Source organism: Pituophis catenifer, unplaced genomic scaffold (genome assembly GCF_029215685.1).
Source record: "Pituophis catenifer annectens isolate HBS135680 unplaced genomic scaffold, rPitCat1.0.hap2 SCAF_2, whole genome shotgun sequence".
NCBI classification, from domain to species: domain Eukaryota; kingdom Metazoa; phylum Chordata; class Lepidosauria; order Squamata; family Colubridae; genus Pituophis; species Pituophis catenifer.
Window position 1 is genome coordinate 55349845 of NW_027256882.1, and position 18927 is coordinate 55368771.

The 18927-nt window shown below is 38.4% G+C and overlaps 1 protein-coding gene across 2 annotated transcripts in view; it reads left to right on the forward strand.

Moving 5' to 3' along the window:
* The window catches only part of MITF (melanocyte inducing transcription factor), a 197523-nt gene that overhangs the window by 128385 nt on the left and 50211 nt on the right, over nucleotides 1-18927 (forward strand). The window lies entirely within an intron of this gene.

Here is an 18927-nt window from a genome sequence, read left to right on the forward strand (position 1 = left end):
CACGCTCACCATCTTGAAAACTGGTCTCTTATTTTAGACACTTAAAACAATCATCAAAATAGTTTACAAATTCTTTAACTTTGGTGGAATCATCTTTTTTTTTTGTTATTGTATAAATATGTGTGCATCTATGTATATACATGCATATATGCACAAACTGTATATATGTATGTGCATGTATACCCACCAAAAGCTTTTTTCAAAAACTAATAGAGATCCTGCACAAAGGATTATTTGAGAAAGGTTTATTCTGGAATACAGTCCTTTGCGGTAAACCATTAGTAATTCTGTTTTGCTCAAATGACTTCATTTCTTTTTGTGACCATTCTGTTCCTTCTCCAACTTCCTAATAGTTAGGGAAGTTGTTTTTACAATAGATAGAATATCAGACTTCTTCTCTTCACAGAAACTGAATTAAGCCAATAACATTTCTTAAGCAACACTTGGCATTTGACACTAACAAAAGTAATCCCAAAATTCAAAGGGAAACTGCCATTTTCAACCTTTTGTAATGTTTTACCTGCAACATATGCAAACAATGTTTTTCTTTTCTTTTTGTTCTGGAGCTAACGTCATTGTAAACCCAACTGTGTTCCTCCATTTTGAAATACAATTGTATTGTGATGGTAGTCAAATCAAATGGTAAAATGGAGTTTTTAAAATGAAATCTTAATTCTCAGATGCAAAGAGAATTTAGCCAAACTTTCTTCAGTCTGGTGCACTTCAGCTTTACTGAGGTACAATGCTCAGAATTTCCCAACTAGAAATCTGATGGGTGCCAGAAAACTGAGTTAGTTTCATGTCTTTTAAACTAAGACATGCCAATTTTAGGATTTTCTTCAGTTGTCATATGTTCTCATACCATAATGGCAGAAAACTATGCTGTCAGGTTTCAACAGTCATAGTCAAATAGGTGTCTGAGAGTTACTAAAAAAAAGGTGTGTGTGTGTTATGTTTTGCTTGGGGTCACAGATTTTCTACCTCTTTCCTCATTGCTGTGGTTTGCAAATTAAAAAGAAAACTACCAATGGTTTTTGTGATATAGCAATAGCAATAGCACTTATATACTGTCCCATGGTGTTTTACAGCACTGTCTGAGTGATTTGCAAAATCAGCATATTACCCCCAACAATCTGGGTCCTCATTTTACTGACCTTGGAAGGATGTAAGGCTGAGTCAATCTTGAGCCAGTCAGGATCGAATTCTTGGCAGTGGACAGAGTTAGCCTGCAATACTGTATTCTAACCGCTATGCCACCACAGCTCCTAACGTCGGGCAAGAATTGGTTGGAATTGAGTTTTCAGCCTCTGTGTTGAATCTTAAAAAATGATTAGCATATTAGGTCCAAATGAAATGTTGTAAGTAGAATCAAGAAGGCCCTAGAACTCATGGAGCAAAGGAAAGAAATTATGAAAAGTTAGGGAACATGGATAATACGATGCAGTTTTGTCTTAAATTGGGATGCAATAATGGAGACAGAATTATGTAGTCCTGGCAAAGCTTTATGTAAAACAATGCTGTGATTCTAAACTAAGCAAGAGACCTCATTTTAAAACAGGGAGCTCTGAAGAAATATCCTGGTTCCTAACATAAGAACTTAATTCTTATTCAGACTGAGAAGCACAATTAGCATTAAGGTGTATTCTCCAGCATAGCTCTCATATCCAGTCATATGTTCGGGCTAGTTATTATTTTCTCCTGATCAAAATCACCATCTATGTACATTGGCATATATGCACAGACGATTATTGCTAGTGGTTGTTCTAAAGGAGCTTTTTCAAAAAGCAATTGGACTTGGTTTTTTCTCTTGATTTCGATTCTCATCCAAGAAGCATCTTCAGTTCTGCTTCAGTTCGCTTCTTGGATGAGAAGCAAAACATATTCAAAAGAAAAAACAAAGTCCAGTTGCCTTTTGAAAAAGCATATTTGGAACAACTATGACCTGAATCTCCCTAGACAGTCATTGCCATGGAACTCCTACGACCTTCGTCTCTATCTATGATAGGTTTGGTCAAATATGGGTGCTTGGTTGTAATGTGAAAATTTCAGTTAGTACAAAATACGGAAGAAAGAATACAAATGTAAGTGGATATTATGACTATATTAAGCAAGTTTGATGTAATCGTCACTTTCTCCTATTAGCTTCTATCCCCAATTCAGGTTGCTGACATACAGTATTGTTATGTTAAAAAAAGATAATGCCAAATCAATCTTATTTCATTCTTCAACATAGTGACTAAATTAGTAGACCAGCAAAATACTGTGGACATAATATACTTAGATTTCAGCAAAGCATTCAACAAAGTGGACCACAACTTACTTCTTGCTAAGCTAGAAAAAAATGGGATAGATAGCATGACCACCAGATGGATTCGTAACTGGCTGACAAACCGTATCCAATGTGTAGTCCTTAATGGTTCTACGTCTAAATATAGGGAAGTAAGCAGTGGGGTACCACAAGGTTTCGTCTTGGGCCCAGTACTCTTTAATATCTTCATAAACGGCTTAGATGAAGGAATAGAAGGGGAACTTCCCAAATTTGCAGATGATAATAAGCTAGCAGGAATAGCTAACACCCTAGAACAGTGATGGCTAAACTTTTTCTGGTCTGAGTGCCCAAAGCACACGGCCCGCCCCCCTACATGGCCCATGTGCATGCGGTGTGCCCCCACACTCCTAACCGTATGCATGCACAGCAGAGACCCCTGCATGTGCCCTACCCCCCGCGCATGCACGGCAGGGACCTGAAGACCAGCTGGTCGGTGGGAGGTGCGCACGCATGTGCAATGGAGCTGAACTGAGGCAATGGCTTGCGTGCCCACAGAGAGGGCACTGCATGCCACATCTGGCATGCATGCCATAGGTTCGCCATCATGGCCCTAGAAGATAGGGTCAAGATGGATCCAGATGGCTCTTGACAGACTTGAACACTGGGCCCTATCTAACAAAATGAAATTCAATGTAGAGAAAAGTAGTCTTACACTTAGGCAAGAAAAATGAAAAGTACACATATAGATTGGGTGAAAGCAGGCTTAATAGCAGGAGCTGTGAGAAGGATTTTGGAGTCCTAGTGGACAACCAGCTAAATATGAGCCAACAGTGTGCAGCAGCAGCCAAAAAAACCAATGCAATACTAAACTGCATTAACAGAGGAACACGATCAAGATCAAGTGAGGCACTAATACCACTCTATAGAGCCTTGGTAAAACCACATCTGGAATACTGCATCCAGTTTTGGTCTCGATATAGATCATAAGAAAAATGTTGAGACTCTAGAAAAAGTGAAGAGAAGAGCAACCAGGATGATTAGGGGACTGGAGACTAAAACATAGGAAGAACGGTTACAGGAACTGGGCATGGCTAGTCTAGCGAAGAGAAGGACCAGGGGAGACATGATAACAGTATTCCAATATTTAAAGGGCTGCCACAGAGAGGAAGGGGTCAAGCTATTTTCCAAGGCACCTGAAGGCCAGACAAGGAATAATGGATGGAAACTGACCAAGGAGAGAAATTTTCTGACAGTGAGAACAATCAACCAATGGAACAGCTTGCCTTCAGAAGTTGTGGGAGCTTCATCACTGGAGACTTTCAAGAAGAGATTGGACTGCCATTTGTTGGAAATGCTGTAGGGCCTCCTGCTTGGGCGGGGGGTTGGACTACATGACCTACATGGTCCCTTCCAACACTGTTAATCTAATCTAGTCTAGTATGTAGTAGCCCTGTAGCTCTTAGAGAATCATGCCTGCTGCCTATTTTTTATCCTACCAGGCCCAGACAGGCCTATCATCACAGAGCTTTAATATTTTAATACATTATTATGTTAATTTTTTATAGTCTGGACTGCAATGGAACATCTTAATCTACTTCTGCTGTCTGTGCTTGTATCCTTTTTATATGATGTACTTTTAATCGCTATCACGTTGACTTGACCAAAGATACGTTTTAGTATAAAACAGCTCACGTGATGTACGTATCTACTTCTATAGAAGAAATTCTTTCATTTCAGTTCACATAAGAATCTTATAACAAGAACTGTGGAAGTTTATTTTTGCTGGGCATGATGCAAGTGAAATCTTTCTCAATTTGGCTTCTTTGATCACAGCAGATTTTAATTTTGTTATATGTGCGTATATGTATGTGTGTGCGTATAATTATATTTATATACATACACACACATACATACACTCATATACATTTATTATATAAAATAATGCACAGACTAGTAAGCAAATTCATACACACACACACATTTACTAGTCTGTGTATTGGAAGGCTTGTTGTTGACAACAACATTCTGTTCCTTATCTTATTTTAGTACAGGTAATACAGTATTTAAGGTGTTGTTTTGGGATTGAATTCACTGTCAGTCATGGAAGCTTAGTAAGTGCCTTTGGTTCAATCATTCTCTCTCAGCCCAGTCTATCTCATAGGAGATATTATGGGGTGAAATTGAAGGAATGAATGAAAGGCATAGTGCCATAAGAAAGGTGGGATATAAATCTATAAAAAGAAAGAAAGAAATATTTTTACTTCTTTGGTTGTTTAATTATAATATTTATTTTTGAAATGGAACTCTGAGGTATCCTCCTGATCTAGTAAGAGATATTTGAAGGCCTCAATTTGGCATTCTCCTTTTGACTTGCATACATTATTCTTTCATAAATTCACACTTTTCTCCTGTAATACCCTATGACCTGGATTATCTATGGAATATGTGGAAAGGGAAGAGCTGTGGAATGGGAGAATATGCTTTTGGCAAAAGTTAGAATTGGCAGAATTCTGTGATGCTCTGCTGAATACTCACAACTTTAGCACATACCTCTGGGTGTGTAGACCGTTGCAAATATTTTAATGTATATTTTTAAAAAGAAAATAATTTTGGTGATGTGCATTTTCCCTGTGACCTTGTATGAAAAATAGAATAACATTCTTAAACAGTCATTGGATCGGGAGAATTTTGGAGAAAATGCAGTGTAGGGGCTGGATTAATTGATGTGTGAAAAAGCCTCAAAAATGGGATCATAGCCTTAAAGCAAAAGAATTGAGATTAGTGACCCATACATACATAGGAATGTTCTTGCCTTGTTTCTCCTTTGGCCCCTTAAGTATACCTGGAAGCTGTTCCTAAAATTCAAAATATTCTCTGGATAGTAATGAAAGCAGTTGGAAAATGGTAACCAGAGAGGAAGAAAAAAAGCCACAGGATTTTTTTTTATATATATATATATTTTGGTAAACCATTAAGTTATATTTGTCTGCATCTTGTGAAGTGTGATGGCAAATGAAAGAAAAGAAGGAATCATGTTGCAATCATGTTGAAAGATTAGTTAGAAAATATTTTGATTTAGATTGGACAAGTTACAATGAAAAATGTTTCATACAAACACTTTCCCTAATTATTTGCTACCTTGTTATTACATTTGATGGTCTATTTGACAGCTAAATATTCATTGTCACATTTATATCATATTATTGTGCTTTTGTAGAGTAGAATGGGCACTATATGGATTATTCAGTCTTTTTCTCTTTAGTGTAAGATATATTTGATTTCGTCTAGCAGAACTACTGGTTATTGTGAAAGATATATCTTTTCACATAAGAGATTCCTAGATTTTACTTTGAAAGGTAAGGCAGTAATGATGTAACCTAGTAAGTGTGGAAGTTCTTGTTTATAATTATATCAAATAGAGAGGATATAATTAAACATAAAATAAACATGCATTGGAACCTTGAAATTTAGCAAAAAATATAAATCATACATTCTATGAAGTGCATTTTGTAAATATAGATGGAAAGGGGAAAAGGGCCCCAGTTCTGAATCCTATGCCAGAATATCCCTAGTCATTATCTCTGGATTTTTTTTAAAAAAAATCATTGTTCTGTTTTGAAAGGCAGAAGATTAGTAGAAGGATTTGTGAGTTCCCTTAACTCACATCAGGAAGCAAATTAATTTCTCTATCAGCCTTATGAGTGTTTGGAAGTAGAACCTGTCTTGATCCCAGTTAGAGAGGTAATGATATCATGCCAAGAATGTAAGCCTGTAAGTGTAGATTCCTTACCGTCATCTTTAAAAAAAAAAAAAGAGAGAGAGATGCAAGGATTACGAGAAGGTATGTTAATGAGGCTGTGCTATGCCAACTAGCGGATTTATAGAAAATGGTATTCTGCAACTAGCAAAGCAGTGGGGAAAAAAAATAGATACATCTATTCTCTATCTGTTTTTCTTCTCCAATTTGAAACTCTAGTTTATCTGTTTTAATTTTCAAATAGATTTCACTAACGTTTAAGGAGATTTATAGCTATACTCTGTTTAATAGTAAGTGCATTGAGAACCCAATAAATAGACACATGCTCATACAAGCACATAATCAAGGGTGCAGCTCTATATATAGTTATCAAGGGTAGGATTGTATTGCAAGTAAAGACGTGCATTTGGTGTCAGTGAAAAAAAATCATGAAAAATGTTAATACAGATGAACAATTCCTACTTTGTTAATTCCATTACCACTGCAACCCCACCATGAAAGGTGAAAATGCGGGATAAAAAATACGATAAATTAAAAAATAAAATAAAAAGTATTTTCTATTGCTATATGCATTTGTATATTTTTCCCTTGCGTGTTTGCAGTTCCTTCGGTAATGAAGGTAGCTAATAATAAACTGCATGATATTTTACTCTAAAGCAATGTACTTTTGTATGTACTTACCCAATATATGCATTTTTATGTGAATTTGTTCATGGTTAGGCGGGGAGGAGAAACTGCTTTTTTTTTTTAATTTGATTTATATGCCGCCCTTCTCCGGAGACTCAGGGTGGCTTACAATGCGTTAAGCAATAGCCTTCATACTTTTGTATATTTATACAGTCAGCTTATTGCCCCCACAATCTGGGTCCTCATTTTACCTACCTTAGAAAGGATGGAAGACTGAGTCAACCTTGAGCCTGGTGAGATTTGAACTTGCAGTAATTGCAGGTAGCTGATGTTAATAACAGTGCTTTAGTCTGCTGTGCCACCATTTTAATTATGGTTATGCATCATTTTAATTATGAATTGAACTACAATGTGCAGATTTTAACATGTGTGTTCATTCTGGTTTATCTGTAAGATTCATGTGATGTGAGCTGATTCAACTTGTGGGAAAAAATTGAGAAGCAATGAATAATTTCCTTTTCAATCAAGGACTGCAAGGAAGAATTTACTTATAGGTTTCTCTGGATAATTTTTACTTCCTTAGTTAAAGAATGAAATATAGAAAGGTTAAATTAATGTCCTCCTTCACTCCCCTGACACACTGAATAGTGGTGAGAAGGAAAGAATTTGATTGGAGTGAATAGACCTTATCTGAATCTGAAACCTTCTGATGAAAAATCTTGCTTAAGCTCAGTCCATAGGCAGGAAGAAGGACAAAAGCTGTCAGGCCCAAAGAACAACACACTGAGTTACTTCTGAGTAGTTCCTTTATTGTTGGTCATCTACAAACATAATCTTGCCAGACTAAAGAAATTATCTGCAATAATTACAGATATACTGTGAATTGTTAGGGAGGGTCTGACTTGCTCTCTTCCTGTCCCCCAGATCAGTGGTGGAATTCAAATTTTTTTACTACCGGTTCTATGGGCGTGGCTTGGTGGGCATGGCAGGGGAAGGATACTGCAAAATCTCCATTCCCACCCCACTCCAGGGGAAGGATACTGAAAAATCCCCATTCCCTCCCCATTCCTGGGGGAAGGATATTGCAAAATCCCCATTCCCACCACACTCTGGGGCCAGCCAGAAATGGTATTTGCCGGTTCTCTGAACTACTCAAAATTTCCACTACCGGTTCTCCAGAACCTGTCAGAACCTAATGAATAGCACCCCTGCTCCAGCTTGCTATCTCTTTGCCCTCTGGGAAAGAGCCTGTCCCTCCTGCAACTCTGGATTACATTTTATTACATCAACTGCTTTATGGGATTGCAGTGCAAGTCCCAATCTCTTTTATATATCCGTTGTGATGTTATAATCAAACATAAAGCATAAAACATTGTTTTTGTCACTCTGGCAAAAGCAAAATGCTTCTATGGATCCCCCTGTTTGAGCTGGGTTTTTGTCTTCATCATTCCTCCATCTTACTATTATGCATCTCTAATTTTAGGTGTCTGCAAAAGCTTTGGAGAACACATCTGTTTCTGTTCTGAGCAGCTTTGTTTCCTCTTTTGCAGCTTCTAATCTGTTGTGTGACAAAGGGAAATTCTTTTAAAGATGAAAATAAGATTCATGTCTCCCAATGGCATATTAATACCTGACATTTCTACAGTGGTATGCTGAAGAGTTATTGCATGGCCTGTACTATTCTGTCTGTTCATAATAGTTGGTCTTAAGAATTATTCAGGCACAACGATATAAGGAGTAGTATTGTCACTGTCATTAATAAATTAAACTGAGAGATCTTGGGTCGGTGTTTTTTAACCTTGGCAGCTGTAAAATGGGTGGATTTCAACTCCTAGAATTCCCCAGGCAACCATTTTCAGGACTGCTAACTCTTTTATAGCCATTTTGGTAGCCAACACTTTCAGGGGCTCTTCAGGATTCATAGATGTGGGAACTTACTTATAACTCAAAATATATGTAATTCTTTATACTGTCTTGATCTTCCCTTAAACATTAATAAAATCCACAATGGACTGAGAATCAGTGTCTACGCTAGATAATTGACAGCCAAGCTGAAACTTAAGTTAATTAAGGAAGAATAGCAAATGAGGGGAGGGGGAATATTTTCCTCAAACTTCCTCAAACTCCCAAATAAATTACCCAGACCTAATCTACATATCAGAGGAGAAGGTCTGTAAACACAAATAGATTTAATTAACATGGTCTCCCAGCAGAACTGCATATTGACAAGAATAAACATCATAGATGACAGGTACAAACCCAAAGCCCTCAAGTGTCACTCTAGAATCAGCACGTACACACTTCCATACCCAGAATAAGCTTCCCCTATAAAACAGTATCTCTGTACCCCATTTTGTCTGCAGCTGCCCCCAAAGCAAAGCTCTTTGCTTTTGGGAATAAATATTTGCCCTTTCCTCACAGCTGTCTAGATTTCATTTTTATTTATTCTTGCACAATCCTGGATCGAGTTGGAACCCCAGATTATTCTTCTAATATAGGACAGCAGGCAACTGGCATTCCTGTGAAGGAGGCCTGCATATTTAATGATGATCCAGCATGGAGGTAATTCTACATCTGTGGGAGACAATCCTTTTGACTACAAAATGAATTCTGATGAAATATTAGGGGCATAGTTGTGAAGTGGCTGCGATAATTTAATTAGCCAAAAAAATTCAAGGCCAGAAAATAGCACAAAAATAGAAAGCTTTACTTTTCTTCTTAACTGGATTTATATCCATTTGCCCTGCAAAATAAATTAATTTTCCTCTTTTAAAATGTTTTACTATGTCCCTTGAAATCAAGTGGATTCACGTAACCCTTCCTGTAAAACAGATCAATTTGTTTCTCTTAAAATGCCTACTTCCCCATTAAAAATAATTAGATATGCATAGATGCACAGAGTTATAAATACATTAATACATACATTAATACATTAATTTACTTCCCTTAAAATACTTTGTTTCCCTCATTAAAAGTGAATAGATTCACAGAAAGAGAGAAAAAGTAGGGCTTTGGGTGGTGATCTTTGTATCTGAATAAACATCCCACAGAAAACAAAGCAGTTCAGTCCTAATATAGATGGAAACAGCATGAGAAATTTCAGCCTAATCAGCCAGAAATTGTATGCAAATAGGTGAGCTTGAAATAACTAGCCAAAAACAAGGGATGTAGAATACAATCTTACTCAGCATAGACAAGAAAAAGTAGGACATTATCTATGGATTGTCTTGTTCACATAGTGCAGGGCAGGGGTGAAATGCTCCCGGTTCGGACCGGATCGCCTGATCCAGTAATGATGGCGGCAGGTGGTTCGGAGAACCGGTAGCAAAAATCCCTGCGCAACCCCCTCCACCATGCCCAGCTGAGCCGCACAATCATCAGAGACTTTTTTTAAAAAAAAACTTTTAAAAGCATTTTTTCTACAACCTCTTCCGACGAAAAAATGCTTTCAAAAGTAAAAAAAAAAAGCCTCTGATGATCGTGCGGCTCAGCTGGGATCGTCAGAGACTTTTCAAAGCATTTTTTTCTGCAACTTCTTGGCCGAAGAGGTGGTTAAAAAATGCTTTGAAAAGTCTCTGACGATCCCAGCTGAGTTGCCTGATCGTCAGAGGCTTTTCAAAGCATTAGAAAAAATGCTTTGAAAAGTTAAAAAAAAAAAGCTGGCCATGCCTACCCAGTCACATTAACCCTCCCCACCAAGCCACGCCCACAGAACCGGTAGTAACAAATTTTACATTTCACCCCTGGTGCAGGGGTGTCAAACTCACGGCATCACATTGTCGTCATATGATGTATCGCGACTTTTTCACCCTTTGCTAAAATGTGGGTGAGCGTGACCAGCGTGTGACGCATTCGGTCCATGGGCCACAAGTTTGACACTCCTGACATAGTGCCAACATGAAATGATTGTAGCCATCTTCATTAGTTCTTGAGTAGAAGGGTGGTAAGCTGTCTCTCTGTCTATGTCTCTTATCTCTCTCTCTCTCTCTGTGTGTGTTTTGTAGTTGGAAATGCTGTTGCTTTGCCACCAACCACATCTTTTCTCCACTGCTTTGACCACATTCAAGGATCATAGGTAGAAGAGTCTAGACAATTAAGACAGATCTTGACTTACTTCTGCCTTCGGTTCCCTTCAGTCTCTTTTCATGAGACTTAGCTTCGAGGGGTCCTTGCGGCTATCTGAGCTTGCTTGTTTTCTTGCAGCGTTTTATTACCCTAACTAGGTAACATCATCAGTGCTAGTAAGGAGTGCTGTTTGCTGTCAGTTTATATTCTGGTGTCTTGTCTGTCTGTGGGTGGGGGCCATGTTAGTGATTCTTTGGTTGGCCTGTTTAATAATGGCTCTTTGGCAGTTTCTTGATTGGGGTATTGCTTATTTGATTGTTGGTCTGAAGTTGACGTTGGAGTTAATCTATGCTGATCTGAGTACTAATTACTGGTGGAGAGGTGCTGGAGTTTTTTTTCTCTTTTCGGCTAGTTGACTGTCTCTTTTGCATAGTCTAGAGATGTTGTTAATGTCTATGTGTCTATTGATGACTGATTTGTCAGAGTGCCAGACTTCTAGAAATTCCCTGGCATTTTTGGATTTGGCTTGGTCTGGGGTTGTCACTATTGGAAGAAGTGTCCATCTGGGTTCAGTTCCAAATGGAAAGAAAGACACTGGAAACATGGAGACTGCTTGGAAAGATGGTTTAATGGTGGACAGGAGCACATGGGTTGAGATCCTGGGGAAAAAGAGCACATGGGTGAGAGAGAGAGATTTATACCTTCTCTTGGGCCCCGCCTTGGAGCTTCCTGTTCCTGTGTAAGAAATGTATTCTGATTTATTGTCAGACTCCCATGGGGCTATGCAGGGGTAACTTGAATCCCAGGCTTGGTTGAATCTTGCTGGGTGATGATGTAATGAAGGGGCTTTGAGCAATTCCTGTTATGGCTTAATGGCTTTGTCCTGGTTTGGATCTTGAGTGAGGGCTAATCCTATCATGTCCTGAGGGTCATGTCTTGTGTTTTATAGATAAGATGGCCCAGCCTTTGTCTTGTAGATAGGTTGGCATCAAAATATCTACTGGGGGGGGGGGGGAGGGGGCAGGGAGCTGAGGCTCTGAGTTTATGTCTTTTAGAAACATGTTTCTCCTTTAGGGAAAATATAACGTTCTGCCTTTTTAATATTTCCTAGAATATTTCATTTTCCTAGGGGAGGGGTGGGTACTAACTTCCTACATCACATTTTTCCAAATGAAACTATGGTTAAATCTGTCTATATATTATGAAATCAAAGAATTGTCACTTAGGTTGAATCCCTTAATCATCCTTGTTTCCTTTCTCTTATTTCTTTTCTGTTTGTTTGAATCATTCTTAAAATGTGATGCCCCAAACCTGAATCTGAAATCATGGTGAGCTCTGACTCATGCATATAAATATGGTATTATTACTTTCTTCGCTTTGAGATTGGTACTTCTGTTGATTTAGTCTAAAGTTGCATTTGTGTTTGTTTGTTTGTTTTTTGTTTTGTTTTTTTTGCAGCCAAATTACTCCCTTGAATCAAAACTAACTAGTATCACAATTGTACTTTCACAAGTACTATTACTAAGCCAAGTATTCCCCTTTCTGTATTCCTGGATTCCATTTTTGTTTCCTTTATGAAGAACTTTGCAATTGTCTTGTTAAGTTTCGTTCCATTATTTTCTGTCCATTGTTTTGAATTTTATTTCTCTTTTCTAGGTTATTAGCCACCCCTCATAATTCTGTGTCATCTGAAGATTAGCTAAACTTTTCTCTAAATTTGGAATCCTAAACTAATTTTTCAAGCATCCCACTCGGTATATTCCAAATTGAAGAATTATAGAATCATTCCACTTTGATGAGGAACCACTGATATAAATGGTACATTAATGAATTAATATAAATTATGTGTACTTTATAGAAATTATATGCAGCTATGCGTTCAGCTATGCATTAATTTAATTGTCCTGGTGTATATCACACGCTTAATCATCTTGCTAATCAGAATGTCATGGGATACTTGGTCAAATATTTGCAAATCCACACTGACCTCTGGCAATTAATTCATCATTTTTAAGATGTTTATAGATCAATTGATCTAGGAAGTACTCTCAAAATTCCCAGGTACTTGAAATTTTGTGGGTTGAGACAAATGAATACTTTCATATTTTCTTTGCCATCTGTTTGCCATATTCGCTGAGTTAACTAGTATTCTGATTCCTTTCCTTTTTATTTCGAACGTATCTAAAAAGCTTTTTTTATTTTATTTTGAGCATCCTTCCCCAACCAGAATTGATTTTGGAGCCTTAGCCCAATATAATATAATATTCTGCCTTTTTAATATTTCCTTCTAGGAGAGGGGTGGTTGCTAACTTTCTACAATACGCTTACTTAAAATAACATTCCTAGTTTCTTCTAGAGTGCACAGGTCTATTTGAGACCCCCAGATCAGGAATTTGAGATGCCACATAGACAGGATTCAGAAGCAACTACTAGAAATCATGTTCATCATGCACTGTCCAAACACTCTTACTAACTGTAATAAGATGCAACTTATCTTGTGGTAGAAATCCATTGTCCATATTATTTAGATCATGTTTCCAGAATCCAAGTCTCTCATCTGCATCATTTCTGAAGCCAATCATTTTATCTCCATTATGCTTCTTTCTCTTTTAGTCTCTATCACTCTTGGACCAAAAAGTTTGACAAGACTATCTGAGCACTCAGATATTTCAACTTATTTTCTAGATCTTAAAAATCCACAATGATGCTTTGATATGGTTGTAACTGTTCTTGGTATTATCTTTTATCTCTGATTAACAGTAAGCAAAAACTGCCAGTGGACTTGATAAGGCTTAGAAGATTTGTACTTCTGTCATACATTGCTTCAATTCTTTGTAATCACCAATATCATGATTCTTAGTGTTCTTATAGGAATATAGGGGGATATCAGTTTGGTCTAGTCTAGTGGTAAAGGCATCAGGCTTGTAACCAGGAGACTGTGAGTTCTAGTCCTGCTTTAGACATAAAAGATGGGTAGGTGACTTTGGGTCCATCACTGTCTCTCAGCCCAACCCAACTCATGAGGTTGTTGTTGTGGGGAGAACAGGAGGAAAACAGGAGGCAGAATAATAAATAAGTATCACTTGCATTATATACCTATTTTTTCCCACGAGACTTGACTTAAGTTCTAAAATAATCCTTTTATTAGAAATGTTAAGTTTGGGGAGAAAGTTTGAATTCAACAAGAGGAAGTATCAGTTGTGAATATGCACATCTGCATTTGACAAGACGTTTAAATAATTTTACTAAAATGTGTGAAGTTTTTATAATTGTAAAAATTGCAAATTAAACTGTTTATATTTGTTCTTAAAGTAGTAGACAGAACAAATCAACCCAGAGTTCTCATTTGAGGCACAAATGACCAGGCTCAAGTTATCCTACTTTGCAGACCTGATGAAAAGACCCAGGTCTCTGGAAATGGCTCATGTTGGAAAGGTAGAAAGAGAAGACGATGATGGGCAGCAAGATGCATGGACTCAGTTACGGTGGCAATGGAGGCACCATAGAGCAGGGGTGTCAAACTTGATTTCATTGGGGGCCACATCAGGGTTGTGTTTGACCTTGGGGGGGGGGGCTTGGCCAGGGAGCATGGCCAGCTTAACATAATTCATGTCTGTGGCACCTGTGGAGCTGGGGGAATCCATTGTCTCCAGCGGAGGAAGGCGAGACCAGGGAGAGCAGCAAACCCTTGTCCTCTGACTAGGTGGCTCAGTGGCTAAGACACTGAGCTTGTCAATCAGAAAGGTTGGCAGTTCGACAGTTCGAATCCCTAGTACAAGTCTCCTGCGTGAGCAGGGGATTGGACTAGATGACCTCCAAGGTCCCTTCCAACTCTCTTACTGTTAAAATACTGTTAAACCTTGCTGTCTTCTGGTGGCCAAGTGCTAAGGCAGGACCTTCCTTCCTTCCTTCCTTCCTTCCTTCTTTCCTTCCTTCCTTCCTTCCTTCCTTCCTTCCTTCCTTCCTTCCTCCCTCCCTCCCTCCCTCCCTCCCTCCCTCCCTCCCTCCCTCCTTCCTTCCTTCCTTCCTTCCTTCCTTCCTTCCTTCCTTCCTTCCTTCTCTTCTGTTTCCTCCCTCTTCATTCTCCCTTCTTTTTCCTTCATGCTCTCTTCCCATCTTTCTTTCTTTTTCTTTCCTCTTTCCTCTTTCCCTTTCTCCTTTCCTGTTCCTTCTTGGATGCTCAAATGCAAAAGGGAAAACATTTCTCTTTTTCTTTTCTTTTTCTTAAAACCTCACTGGCAGAGGTTTTCACCTCTGCCAGTGAAAATGGAGCCTGGGCGGGTGCATGCACCCCCCGGGCACCGTTTTTGGCCTGGACAGCCTCCTGCAGCCCTCTGCCAGCCCCGTTTTTGGCATGGATGGCCTCCTGCAGCCTTTTGCCAGTGAAAACGGAGCCCGGAGCCCCCTGCGCATGGCCCCCCAGACTCCATTTTCACTGGCAGAGGCACCGCGGGCCGGTCCTTCACTGTTTCCATGGCTGCCTCGCCATGGCCAGAATTAAGCAGCCCATGGGCAAGATCTGGCCTGCAGGCCTTGAGTTTGACACCCCTGCCATAGAGGGACTTGAAAGAACAGGTTAGGGATGGAAAAATGCTATCCATATGGTCTATCAACCAGGAATCCTGATTGTTTCAGTGCTACTTTTGTTGACTGACCATGTTCCCAATAGAATGAAGCTCTGCTGTTTTTTTTAAGCAAAACATGCAAAACGAATAAGATACAGCCGATGAACATTTGGCATTGATTATGACATTAGAGGCATAATCAGCATATGTGAAGAGCATGATCAGAATCAAAACCACCAAAGGGGTAAGGGACTTGAGCAAGCCAAGACTTTCACGTTCATCCTGTGGCTACTTTCCATATTCCGTGGAAGGAGTTCAGCCTGTATTTTAATGCACTGTTCTTAAGCGGAGGAAGAATCTTACTTTAAAATATTAAAACATGTGGAAATATATTTGTTTTTAATCTTTGTTATAGGTAGAAAAGGAAAAGTAGTCCTACCGATATAACCTATAGTGTATAATGATTAATGATTATTGTCATTCATAATGATTTACATCATCATTGTCAGAAATGAAGAAAATTAACTTGCATATCCCGTCCAAATTTCTAAGGAGTCCACCAAGTAGGCTGTCCTTCCAATTTTTTTTAAAATTGTCAAAGAATACAAGTTTTAACTCCAAACTGATTAGTTTCAATGCACCCATAGCATCAAGAAAAAGGGAAAAGCTGGATTCAACTCTGATGAATATAGGAAATGCACTGGTTTTTTTTTTAAGATAGAGGAAATAAGACCACACATTTCTGAGACTTCTGTTCAGGGGTGAAATGCTCACAGTTCGGACCAGATCGGGCAATCCGGTAGCAATTGTGGCAGGTGGTTCAGAGAACCATCGGTAACAATGGCGGTGCGAGGCTCCGCCCACTTGCCCGGGTGTTGTTACTTCCTGCTTTTAAAAGGTAAAAAATAGGCTCTGACGATCGCGCGGCACAGCTGTGATTGTCAGAGCCTTTTTTTTAACCTTTTAAAAGCATTTTTTACAACCTATTTGCCCGAATAGGTTGTAAAAAAATGCTTTAAAAAAGTTTTTTTAAAAAGTTGGCCACGCCCACCCTGCCACCAGTAGTAACAAATTTTATGTTTCTGCTTCTGTTGCGTTCCGTCCTAATTTACGGAGCCATATATAAATCTGTATCTTGATGGGCATTTTGGAGACATGATAAAATAAAAATGGTTATTTTTTTTCATTTTTCCTGATTTACTGCTGCATAGTGTAGAGAGGTGTTTGAAGTATCAACAGGCAGAATTGTTGCACATCTTCAGCCTGTCTTTAGCGTCCCTGCAAGTAATAGAGAGATGCACTAATATGCGTTCAAGCAAGCCTGTCGTGTCATCCCTAACACCCAAATCTCTCAGTTTCCTACCTAGACTGAATTGATAGCTACAGATTTTACATATGTTAAGAAGAAATCCTTTTTGGTCACTTGATTTTATAATGTGAAAATGTGCTCCAAAGATTCTGTTCCTTAATTTTGACTGGGATTGCTACCTTGCACTGTTCTGTCAGAATTCTAATAAAAGGTTCTAATAAAAGATAAAACAGAACAAGCAAGTCTGAAACTAGTCCATTGTTAATCTGTTCTGCAATTGGCAAATTATAGGTTTGGAATTTTGTGATTCCAAGTTTCCCCAATTTGAACTCAACTCTAGTTGACATCCATGGATATATTCTTGTAGTTTTCTTGGCAACAGTATGGGCATAGTTGGCATTTGCCCCAGAGGTGGGATTCAGCCGGTTCAGTCAGGTTCGTTCCAACCAGTAGTGGTGACTGCGGGAGGCTCCGCCCACCCGCCCGGACGTAATGCGTGAGCAACGAGCATACACAGAAGGCTGTGCGCATGTGCAGAGGAGGTGTGTGCACCCACATTTGCGAACTGGTAGGGAAGGTAAGTAAATCCCACCTCTGATTTGCCCTCATCTAGGATATTTCTTTGATTTCCCAGTCTAGCCTACAGCTTCAAAAGAAACAGACCTAACAAAAAAGGAGGTGGAGTTGCATTATATAAAAAAGATCACTGCATCTCTACAGAAATACACAAAACCAAGGATGAAAACCTCCTAGAATCCATATCGGTCAATATAAAAGGGAAAAAAAATTGACATTGTTATAGGTAAATACTGCAGGCCACCCAAACAAGCAGAAGCAATAGATGAACTCTTTGCTAATCAATTAACAAATTTATGTAGGAAACATACCACAGTAGTTGTGGGAGACTTTAACTACCTTGATATCAACTGGGAGACAAACTCTGCAGCAAGTGGGAGATAGAACAGATTCCTAACCAACTTAACTGACAACTTTGTCATCCAAAAGGTAGAGGAGGGAACTAAAGGAAAAATTATAATAATTCTTACTAATAGAGAAGAAGTGATAGAGGGCGTTGAAGTCACCAGAACCTTGGGCGAGAGTGATCACGTCATACTGGAATTCAATATAATGCAACCCAAGCAATAGAATATAATTCAACCAGTGTCTTAAACTTTAAAAGAGCTGATTTTAACAAACTCAGAGAGAGGCTAAGCAAAATTTCATGGATAAAAATCCTAAAGGGGAAAACAACTCAAGAAGCATGGAAAACACTGAAAAATATGATCATAAAAGCCCAGTTCAACACAATACCACTAAAAAAGAAAAATAACAAATCCAAAAAGAAACCAGCATGGTTGCACAAAGATCTTTCCGATAAACTGAAAGACAAAAAGGATCAGTACAAAAAATAGAAAGAGGGACACATAACGAAGGCAGAATATCAGCAAATACCCAGAATCTGCAAAGAGAAAGTCAGGAAAGCAAAGGCTTGGAATGAACAAAGACTTGCAACAAAAGTCAAAGATAACAAAAAAGTTTCTTCCAACATATAAATAACAAATATAAATATAAAAATATTTAAATAATATATATAAATAAATAAAATATATAAATAAAAAAAAAATCAAGGAAACAGCCAGTCCACAAAAGAGAGAAGATGGCAAGGAAATTAACAGGCAGCAAAGAGAAAGCAGAGCCGCTTAATTTCATTATTTGCATTAGTATTCACACAAAAAGAAAATGTAGCCTAACCTACCAAATGCCTGTAAAAGACAGACTAGAAATAAAAGTTAAAATAAGCAAGAAAATGGTAAGAGACCTTGATAAATATAAATCAGTGGGACCTGATGGATTACACCCCAGAGTTCTAAAGGAGCTAGCAGATGTTTTCTCAGAACCATTGTATTATATCTTTAAAAAATCTTGGAGAATTGGGGAACTACCAGAGGATTGAAAAAGAACTGATATGGTTCCCACCTTCAAAAAAGGAGAAAAAAAGCCCAACTAGACCCAGGAAACTGCAGACCAATCATCCTAACATGTTCACAGACAAAAAACAGATCTGTGGACATCTAGAAATAAATAGTTATAACTAGTAGCCAGCATGGGTTTGTTAAAAACAGATCATGCCAAACCAAACTTATTTCATTCTTTGATAAAGTGACTAATTAGTAGACCAGAAATGCTGGGGACATAGTATACTTAGACTTCAGCAAGGCATTGACAAAGCAGACCTCAACCTACTACTTGGTAAGCTAGAAAAATGTGGGATAGACAACATCACAATCAGATGGATTTTTAACTGGCTGACAAACTGTACTCAACGAGTAGTCTT